Source organism: Tupaia chinensis, unplaced genomic scaffold (genome assembly GCF_000334495.1).
Source record: "Tupaia chinensis unplaced genomic scaffold, TupChi_1.0 Scaffold139952_1, whole genome shotgun sequence".
Lineage (NCBI taxonomy): Eukaryota > Metazoa > Chordata > Mammalia > Scandentia > Tupaiidae > Tupaia > Tupaia belangeri.
The window spans coordinates 1,155,952-1,167,107 of record NW_006199830.1 but is presented as its reverse complement, the minus strand read 5'-3'; positions in this window follow the sequence as shown (position 1 = coordinate 1,167,107).

Here is an 11,156-nt window from a genome sequence, read left to right as displayed (position 1 = left end):
AGAGAGAGACAGCCCCTTAGCACATGACGAGGACTCTCTTTCATGGGCCCGCACTTGGCTTCATACCCATGGAAGTTTAGAAACATTCTGGTCTTCATCATGGACAGGTGAAATATATTCTCTCAGCAAACCCTTGTGCATTTTGGAACAGGCTCTACATTTAGAGACCCTCAGGGGCAGGGTGACCTCTTTGTGGCTTCTGCTCCTCAGACCCCTCACTCTGGGCCCTGAGAAGCCTGTGGTGAATGTGGTGAGCTGTGGGTGAGCTGTGGCCCAGAGCAGGACTTTAGGAAGCCAGGGCCACTTAGGCCTTCCCATCCATCACATCTTCTCTCCAGCCCTCTCCCCCACTAAGGAGTCTCTGATGAACCTGTTCACAGAGGCTCTAAATGCCTGCCCTGCTGTTCGGATCGTTTTGGTAATGCTGGTTTGTGGTGGGAGCTAAGAAAATAGCATTTAGGCCCCAGTGAGTGCTCTACCTGTGGAGAGAGATGTTTCAATAAAGAAGGGTTTAGTTTTTAGCAGCGCTTTCTGCAGACATCAAAGCAGGACTCCTAGGATTAAAAGTTGATCACGTGCATGCATATGTGTGTATACTAGCACGTGTGTGTATATGCATGTATGCCTGTGCTCCCGTGCTTGCGTGTGCACGTGTGCCTGCATATATGTATGCACTGGGCATGACGAAATCTGTATGCGGTTCTGTCTGGGGGAGATAACGCGAGCCTGCTCGGAGACATGAGGTATGAGTTACGAGGGTGTACAGTTGTATCTGTGCCTTGTTGGCGTCTGCACGTCTGTGAGTACATGTGTACATGTAAGCATATTTGAGAAGGTCATCCCTATGAGCTTGCCTGGCTGTGTCCAGGAACGCATGTGATGTTCTGGAGTGTATATTTGGGTGTATGCATGCATCCGTGTGTGGCATGGGTCATAATTAGATGAGCTGTATAAACTTTAAACGGAAAACATGGGCTTGAAGGGACAGAGTGCCATGATCAGAGAGGGCAGCATCAATCCAGGCAGGCTGCCTGGTGGAGGTTTTTTCTGAGCCCTATACTTACCCACTCTTCCCCCAGATGGGACCAAGAGAAAACCGAAGACTGGCCTCCTTGGGCCTGTGCCGCTGCCTCTCGGGGAGCCAAATCAGCTAGAGCCAGGACTCAGCACAGCCTAGGAGACCCCTGCTAAAGAGCCCCAGTGGAGAGTTTTCAGTGGGGCAGGGGGAGGCTCTGAATATCCTCAGGCCTGCATTCTGATTCCTGCCTTTGGCTTCTTGTCTCCATCAGCCTCAGGCACCCAGCCCAGCCCAGGGCTTTGTGGAGAGGGGGCTATGGGTGTGCGGAGGCCCTTTACTTTCTGCCTCAGGTAGCAGCCCTGTGTCCAAGGAGAACATTCCTAATTTCTCTTTTTCTAGCAAGAACCGCTGACCATACACAATGGGAAAGTCCCGGATGTGTGCCCCCGGACCTCCGTGAACAGACAGGCACATACTGGTCTGGTTTGCTGAGACTGGGTGTGGATTGCAGAGTGAAGACATGATTGGAGGTCCCAGTCTCTCCCTCTCTGTCTCTCTCATGGGACAAATAAACAACCTTAAAGAACAGCTGGCCAATGGATGGACCCACCATGGGGCCATCAAAGCCACTCTGTGGAGTTTTTGCTTTTTTTTGGAGAGGTTTTTGCTATAGGGCGCATGTGTTCGCCTGACAGAGAGAGACAGAGAGACACAGCGAGAAATCACCCCCCAGGGGGTTGGCCACACCACAATCCCTTCTCCTCCATTCTCCTCTCGGGATCCTGGGCACGCACGCACACTCGCCTGGCATGAGTTTAAGCCACCAGGTCCGGGACTCAAACCGTGGTCGACTACATGGGAGTCCAGCGACATAGCCATTACGCTAACTGCTGGTCCCAAGTTTTTACTTTTTAATAGGAAAATATACAGTGGCACTCATCCACTTTAAAAATGAAAAACAGAGAACATAAAACTTGATTTAATAAAGACACCAAATAATAAAATCTTCTTCTGTTCCCTGTTATGGTAATTGAAGGGAGAGTGACAAAAGGGTAGGGAGGCAGCAAAGAGAGAGGGTGGGGAGGGGCGGGGGGCCCACAGACAGGCGGGGAGAGAGAGGACAGGGAAGGACGGAGCTGTGGAGAGGAAAGAGGAAGCTGGAGACAGAGCCGGGAGTCCTGGGCACGCAGAGGACCAGGGTCTGAAGGGACCAGCACCAACAGCGGACAGCCTCGGAGGGCAGTGGCTGTACCCTTCATTGCCTCCCCCACTTCTCACCACATCCTCTGAAAGGTATTAAGAAAAGACGCAGAACACAGCAAGTTCTGGTAAACTTCTTGAGTCCCCAACTCAGCCAGGCCTGACTTGGCCTCTGTAACTCCTGACTTTGAGCTCTCCCTGGCTGCTGGGGGTCAGGTCAGGCACTTGGTGTTTTGCGGAGGACCATGAGTCCATGTCCCTTGCCTCCCCTCTGTGCCCACACAGCCTCAGCTCCACCCTTCCTCTCTACTGCCTGCTCTCTGCCCTCCTGCGGCCCCCGGCCCCTCTCACCCCGTCACCCAGCCTTCCACCTTCCCCAGCCCGGCCACTGGTCTCACTCGGTCACACCGTGTGCTCTGATGCCATTTTAGCCTCAAATACACAGAGGGACCATGGAGGTTTGTGCAAGGCCTGATGAGAGCCTTAGAAGAGGCCTAGGAGGGCCAGCAGGTAGAGTGGTGCTTAAGGGGCTGAACTTCCTCATGATTGGCTAGGGTTCAAGTCCTGGACCTGGTGGCTTGCTTTCTTACTCTCCCTCTCTCTCCCTGGTCAAACTGAAGAATAATAATAAATTAAATAAGTTATTTTTAAAAGATGAGAAACACTCAATTGAAGCAACTGAAAAAAGGAGAAGAGGCCTGGATATCAGTGAAGTTTTCCTGAGGAACTGAGATTTGAGCTTGGAGCATGTGGGCCCATGAAGATCTAAGCACGTCCCAGGTTCCTGAAAGGTATTAAGAAAAGACGCAGAACACAGCAAGTTCTGGTAAACTTCTTGAGTCCCCAACTCAGCCAGGCCTGACTTGGCCTCTGTAACTCCTGACTTTGAGCTCTCCCTGGCTGCTGGGGGTCAGGTCAGGCACTTGGTGTTTTGCGGAGGACCATGAGTCCATGTCCCTTGCCTCCCCTCTGTGCCCACACAGCCTCAGCTCCACCCTTCCTCTCTACTGCCTGCTCTCTGCCCTCCTGCGGCCCCCGGCCCCTCTCACCCCGTCACCCAGCCTTCCACCTTCCCCAGCCCGGCCACTGGTCTCACTCGGTCACACCGTGTGCTCTGATGCCATTTTAGCCTCAAATACACAGAGGGACCATGGAGGTTTGTGCAAGGCCTGATGAGAGCCTTAGAAGAGGCCTAGGAGGGCCAGCAGGTAGAGTGGTGCTTAAGGGGCTGAACTTCCTCATGATTGGCTAGGGTTCAAGTCCTGGACCTGGTGGCTTGCTTTCTTACTCTCCCTCTCTCTCCCTGGTCAAACTGAAGAATAATAATAAATTAAATAAGTTATTTTTAAAAGATGAGAAACACTCAATTGAAGCAACTGAAAAAAGGAGAAGAGGCCTGGATATCAGTGAAGTTTTCCTGAGGAACTGAGATTTGAGCTTGGAGCATGTGGGCCCATGAAGATCTAAGCACGTCCCAGGTGGAGGAAACAGCAGGTGCAGAGGCAGGGAGGGTGAGTGTATGCCATGAGACAGCAGGACGGAGGAGGGTAGAGAGGCTGCCATGAGGCTGGCAGGGAGGCGGGGACCCCTAAGGCCGTCCTGTCTTGTGTGTGAATTAGCCAGGTGTGCTTTACACCTGGCTGCAGATCTTTGCAGGTGGGCACAGTGGCATAGTCAGGCACATGCATGTAGACTGCCGACCCTCCTGCAGTTTCCAGACTGGTGCAGACTCAGCTCTCGGTTGCCTGGTGGACCGTGGGTTCCGGGAGGGCATACTGAGTGCCTGATTTGTTCCCTGTGGCCTGACACATAGTAAGAGTTTAATAAAGACCTGTCGAGCAAGTGAAGGGATGATGACTTCCAAGGAAAAGTCAGGTCAGGTGACCCTGAAGACTCGGCCCACACAGGAGGATCTTAAGGGTGCCTGGGAAGGTCTCCCCTGTGGCTGTCTCTGGGTGTGGACATGAGCGACCCTGGGAGCCATGCGTCAAGCTGTCTACCTGCTCACCTCTGCCCACCATCGCCCCTTCCTAATCTCTAGCCACTACCACCTCGAGCTCTCCCATCTGACCCAGAGATGGAGGGGACTCTAGAGACCAGAGCCTCCAGGCTAACACCACTGCATCACTGCTGGACAGGGACCTCACCTGACACTGGGTGCCAGTGGCACAGGGACCAGCTTGCTGAGCACAGGCTCCCACAAGGTCTACCGCAGAGCTCTTCAGATGGAGAGACCTCCGAATGGCAGTGTCTCTGATTAATAATGGCATGAGTAAGCCCTCACTGTGCCAGGCACCTAGCAAGCACATCACACAAGTAGGGGCACTATTGTTATTGTCCCCACAATCAGGACACATGAGGAAACGGAGATCCCCACAGGTGAAACCATTTGCCCAAAGATAGGCAGCTGGTCCATGCAGAGCTGCTGGAGGCAGGCGGCCTTGCTCTGGGTCTGGGCGCTTCAGAACAGCAATGCCTTCCGGAGGGGGGACGGCTTTTCTGCTGGCTTGACATTCAGGGTCTGGACAGCCATCTGCAGATCTGTGGGTGAGTTCATGGGACTGCCAGTGGGATGGAGGGGGAACTGCCAGGGCTGTGCAGACTGGCAGCCCTGGAACTGAATCTCAGCTACAATGGAGCTACACGATTGTGAATAAAACGACCTACCCTTGCTCAGTCTCTGTGGGGTCACGTACGAGATGAGAACATCATCCCTGTCCTTGTGGCACTGTGAGGACGGATGATGGCACATGCTATGGGTACATGCCTCGCAGGAGCAGGGCCAGAGTGGGGACTCATGACTAGCAGTCTCCCTGGAAGGCTGGACACGCATTCGGCCTTTGAAATGCTGCTCGAGAAGGCCGTTCATGTAGGAAAGCAAGTTGCCATTTGTATGGGTATGTCCGCGTTTCCACAAAGGCGTTGCTCTTTGGACGTGTGGCATGGCCTGCCCTGGATGTGGCTGAGCAAACTACCCATCCAAAGGGTAGAGTTAAACCAAGAACTAGCCTTGGATACGGGGTTAAGGGATACTCTGGAATTAGATTCGCTCAAAGGGTTTCTCGTGGCGGCTGTGGCCCATCGCTCTGCCCAGAACTTCCAGCTGTCCGGCCTGGCTCCTGCTCCTCCCCAGGAAGCTGGGGTGGAGCTTGGCTGGGCTCAGCCAGAGTAAAGGCAGTAGCAGCTCCATTAGGGAAGTTATTTAGACTTTCGCGTTAATGACTTCCGAGGACCGCACTCCTCCTGGATATGCAAATGAAGCCGCTGCGGTGAGCACAATTAGCCTGCTAAGTTTACTGTGGCACCCCTGCTTGGTTCTGGGGTGTGGCCTCGGCCCCACCTGAAGTGCAGAGTAGAGGGAGGCCAACTTGCCCTGTGGGTCCCCTCAGCTCTATTCCAGCCTTTTATCCTCCTAAGGGGTCACTCCTGCTCATCAAGGACATTTTAAGTGGCTTTTAATGCCTTAGCTCAGGACTCCTTGGAAAGATTCCCCTCAGAGATGCCCAGCCAGGGGAGACACCTGGCCCATTAGAGCTGCTCTAGTGGCAGCCCCTGCTGGGGATGGGGCGGGTTCCTTTTCTCAGCCCCAGAGACACCAAGGAGAGGTAGGAGGGAGGCCTAGTGGAGCTTCGGATGGTGCTGAGCGGCAGGCAGTGAGGCCAAGCCCGACCGAGGCCAAGCCCGACCGTGAAGCTCCCTACAGGAAGAGGGAGGAAGAGGGTCGGGGAAGCCCTGTGGTCCCATTCCCACCTGGGATGTGCAATCTGACACGTCTCTCAGTATCGCTGAAATCAGCTAAGGGCTGGGGCAGAGCCGGGCAGAGCCGGGGCAGGAGGCCGTGAGAACCAGAGCAGATGTGCACTTGGGTGTCTGATGAGCAGGCTTCTCATCCAGACGCCAGCTCCAGCTGCAGCTGCAGCTCCAGCTCCGAGGTTTGTTTGCTCCAGCCCCGCCCCTCCTCTTCTTCCTCCTCCTCACACCAAATGGCATTTAAATGTTAATCAAGTCAGGGTTGCAGACTCGCTCCCCGGTGGCAGCCGAAGGTCAAGGCCCGCCTCCTCTGGGAGTCGGCGATTCCGCAGGTCCCGCTTGCTCCCAGGAAGGAGCACAACCCCTGGACTTGGAGGGGGTTGGAGTCTGGTGCATGGGGTGCGGTGGGATATCCGAGCACAGTGCAGACTCTCCCTGCTGGGCACCCTCTGTCAGGGCCCAGAGGGCCACGGGATTGTCACGGCCGGGGAGGGTGGACTCACGGGACTTTTCTGTGGGTCCCTTAAGTCAGAGCAGACCCCAGGGCACTGCTTTCCAGTCTGTGTCTTGGACGAACTGAGCGCCCCTCCTATCTTTCCTCCATCTCGTGCCCATCGCAGGCCTCCTCTGCTCTCCCTCAGGATTGCCTGCCTCCCTGCCCTCCCTCCTGTCTCATTCTGACAAATCTGCTCTCTGCAGATGCATGCATGGGTGGCTCTGGGGTCAGGGGTGGCTTGGACAGCATCCCTGTCTGGACCATGGAGAAGATATTCCCTCATGGCCCCTCAGGAGATAACACGGATCGTGCTAGGAGGAGCTCTTGAAGCCTCTGGTTTCTTCCTCAGTTTCCCCCTCTGTCTTCCCTGACACTCTCCTCTCCTTTCTCTCTCTGGGTCAGTCTTAAGCACACCCTGCACAGAACAGAGCGAAGACACCTACCAGGGCTCTGAGGGAGGGTCCTGGGGGAGTGGGAGGGGAGGGGGGGCGGAGGTCTGGGAGAGTTTAGGAGGTGCTGAGTATGCTTTTGTACCTTGAAAAAGCCATTAGTCGCCTCCCAACCAAAGCAGGGAGCTTCCCACCCAGGCAGTATTTTCATGTACAGAAATTTATCACCCACCAGGACACAGACAAGAAATAGGAAGGGAGGAAACATTTTTCCAAGTATCCAAAATCAACATAACGAAAATAAATACAAACGTTTTTCACGGGAGAGATCTTCTCAGACCTTCTCTTAGAGCCTTGTAACTTTTTTTTTTTGGAGAGGTTTTCGCTATAGGGCGCGGGCGCTCGCCAGACAGACAGAGAGAGACATAGAGACAGAAAGCGAGAAATCACCCCCCAGGGGGGGATGGTCACGCCGCAATCCCTTCTCCTCCATTCTCCTCTCAGGATCTTGGGCACGCACGCACACGCGCCCGGCGTGAGTTTTAAGCCACTGGGTCTGGGACGTGAAGCGCAGTCGACTACGTGGGAGTCCAGCGACATTGCCATTACGTTAACTGCTGGTTCCCAGAGCCTTGTAACTCTTACTTTAGGCAGAATTCTAACAGGAGTGATTATCTGGGTCCCTAGCACACAGGAGTTGGCAATTAGGATACTGTGGGAGGTGGCAAGTGTCCCCTAGTTAGATAGGCGAGCAGAAGCAGAAACTCAGCTGCCAGCCACCTGGCCTGGCGGTAATGGAAAGGGCAGTGAGGGTGTGGTGTAACAAGGGCCTGGTGGTCAGTGACCTGTATTATCTCTGGTTTTTCACAGTAAGTCCTTCACCATGCTGCTTCTGGAGGGAAGCTGGCCCAACTGCTGTCCCACGGTGGCTGTTCCAGGAGGCCTCCCCTCCTTTGCACTGGCTCCCTTCTGCTGCAACACCTTTCTCTGCTCCACTTCCAGGCCCTGCCTTAGGCTGAGGTCCCTTACCACTCACTCTGTGGCCTTCCTTGCCTGGTCCCCGGTCCACTGAACCCCACTGTCTGCTACAAGGCGGACAGGGGCATGGACTACTAGGTGGGGACCGGATCTGTCACCCTGTCTCTAGGAGTTCATTGCATCTTAAACCCAGTGGGGAAAATGGGATGAAGGAGCAGTCTCTTGGCTGGCAGGAGCTTCCTTTGTTCTAGGCAATGCTTTATCCTTGATTCCTTTAAGTACGAATGTTTGGGTCCAGCTGGTGTCTTAGTGGTTAAGGTGGCTGGATTTCACATGGAGAACTGCATGGTTTGAGTCCTGGACCGGGTGGCTTGAAAAACATGCTGGGCATGTGTGTATGTGTGTGTGTGTGTGTGTGTGTGTGTACCCAAAATCCCAAAGGAGGGAGAAGTGAGGGAGAAGGGATTGAGGCATGACCATGCCACATGGGGTTGCTTCCCAGTTACAACCCCCTTATCCTGCAAGCGCACACACCTTTTGGCAATTAAAAAAATAAATAAATAAAGTTTTCACGTCCCCTTCTCCTCGACTCTTTCCTTCCTGCAGCATTTCCACAAACATACTATTCTTGATTTTTGCTGTTTCCCAACCTGGAGTCCTTTTCCCGAGTCAGGAGAAATGTCCAGTGTCCTCTCTCTCCTCCCTGGCAGCCACCCGGGAATTGGGCCCATCCCGGGTCTGGGGTCAAGACACACCCTAGAGTGTCAGATCCTCAGACCACGGCTGGGGCAGAGAGCAAGGAACACGAAGACGCCATGTAGGCAGTTTGAGGATCTAGCACTGGAGCTCCCGGCCTTCATCCAGAGGCAGGGCTGAGCTCTGTAACTGTGAGCCTGGACAGAGTTTCTCTTGGCAGGACATGTGATCCACTAGCTGCAAGGGTCTGCTCAATCTACAGTGAGGATCTGCCCCAAATTGTGATGCATGGTCATCTCTGGCTGAATCCAAAGAACTCAGAATTAGGAAGCGAAATGGATGACGCCTAGAACAAGACTCAGCTGCTCGCGTAACAAGATATTCCAAAGCTAAACACAGATGGCTTCTATGCAGTTCAGCCGAGGGGGACAGGAGGACAGGAAAAACAGAAGACAGGGCCTCTACCCTCTGCAGAATGCAGGGTGGTGTAGGGGAGACTGCTATATGAAGCAGTGAGGGTCAGACAACAGGTGCTAGAGGAGATAGAAGATGAGAAGGTCAGTGAGGGCAGGGCAGGTGCCAAAAGTCTCCTTGGGTGGTGGGAATCTGGCTGAGTCTTACAGGAATAAGAGGATTTGGGGAGCTAGCAATGATAGGAGAGGGTCCTGGAAGAATGATTTATAGAGTAAGTTGGGAGTCAGCAAAGAATGGATCATACTGATGTAAGGGGAGGTGCTGGGCCAAAGGGACCTTAAGGGGAGGGGCAAATAAGGATAGACTATCAAGGGCCTAGAAGGCTCAACACTAAAGGCAACAGGCAGCCAATGCAGGTTCTTGAGCAGGGGAGTAGCCCAAGGAAAAGAACACTGGGGTCTTGAGCACCCCTAGGTTGGGAAATAGAGTGTTAGCTGAATCCTTCCAAACACCCCTCTACCAATCCTAATGAGTATAATGAAACCTTAGAACCCCGTTTGCTGCCACCCCTCCACCAACTTAACCTGAAGTTGGGTCTGAACGAGGCAGTGGAAGGAGAATTCCCTCACACGTCTCGGAAGGGGAATGGGCACTTTTAAAACAAAGTCAACGAAATGATGTATATAGTAATATCTTGATTTGATTGTTAAGTAATGCATGCCTGCTTCGAAAAACCATATTGCGTGCCACAGGGATGTACAGCGATTGCATGTGAACAAGAAATCATAAAAACAAAACAAAACAAAAAACTAGGTCAACAGCTTGACCCAGATCAACTCTTAAAAGATGACGCTCCGTGTGCACAACAGTAAAATCCTGTCTCTAGGCCCAGATAATCAATTGGATGATCGGAAACAAATCGACGGTTTGTGTGCATGTGACCTGGGGGTTTCTGCAGGAATTTAGAGAGGCAGGTTTTAGTCCAGCCTGAGGAAGAGCTTTCTGACCCTGAAAGCTGTCAGTCCATGGAACAAACATGCTGAAGAGGCCACGAGCCCCCTTCTCTGAGATGTTCACGAGGAAGGGCACAGATGGGGACGAAAGGATGGCAGCTTCTCTTGCTCTGGGTAGACCATGCTGAGGAGGAGAGTCTGTTTTTCAACAGGGATGTTGAAGTACCCAACAGGAGGGAGTTTTGGCTGGAAAAACTGTGCCTTTTAACACAGCCCCAAAAGAGGAAAACCCATCCTCACAAGGTTAGATTGAGGGGGCAGAAGCAGGCTGAGGTCTCACATGAAGGACTGATGAATGAGTGAATGCCAAGATCCTGGGGCATATGCAGTGTTGCCACACCCAGGTAACAGAGGGAGTCACTGAGACCCACATAACCCACAGGCTGTGTCCAGGTTGGGACTGGACCCTGGATCTGTGACTGCAGGGCAGGCATGTCTCTCACACGTCCTAGAATTCTCCTTGGAGCTGTTCAGGCTCTCACTCTGCACCTACAAGGGAGGGACCCCAAGGACTGCAGTGCCTCTGGACTCAAGTGGGCAGGCCTGTGGGCTCTGAGAGTACACATACCCATCCAAACAGGGGTGGCCAGGCATTTACCCAGGGCCTCACATGCACATAAAGTTACACAGTGGACCCAGACAGCTCCCTGTAACAGGGACACCGGCCGACCGTGTCTTCCTCATCATCACTGTTATGACACCCGAGTGGGCTCCGCTGAGTCCCAGGCCTCTGCTCCAGGCTCCTGCCTGCTAGCTCATCACACGAGTCCCACACAATCGGTCCCTATCCCACTTTTGCTAATGAAGAACTGAGGTTGAGAGCCGAGTGGCTCATGTGGCCAGTGGAGATACAGGGGCTACGGTCTGACTGACCCAGGTGCCATTCTTCCCTACATTCCAGTTCAGGAACCTGGGTCTGGGTCTCTCCAGCTCCATGGGACTCGAGGCTCTGTCCTATGGAGATGGAGCCTGCAGAAGAGGTAGAGCCACTCATCCCTGTAAAAAGACCCTAATCTCTGTTAGGAGCGGAGGGTCAGGTAGGGAGGCATTGCTATTACACTGGGAGACAAGGAGACTGGGTTTGGGGAGGGTCAATAGCATTCTCAGCGTCAAGGAGCACTTGGATTTTAATCCTAAGCCTGCCCAACTCCCACACTGCTGTTTTCACTACACCCAGGCCTCCCTGTCTGCATGGGGTGCCT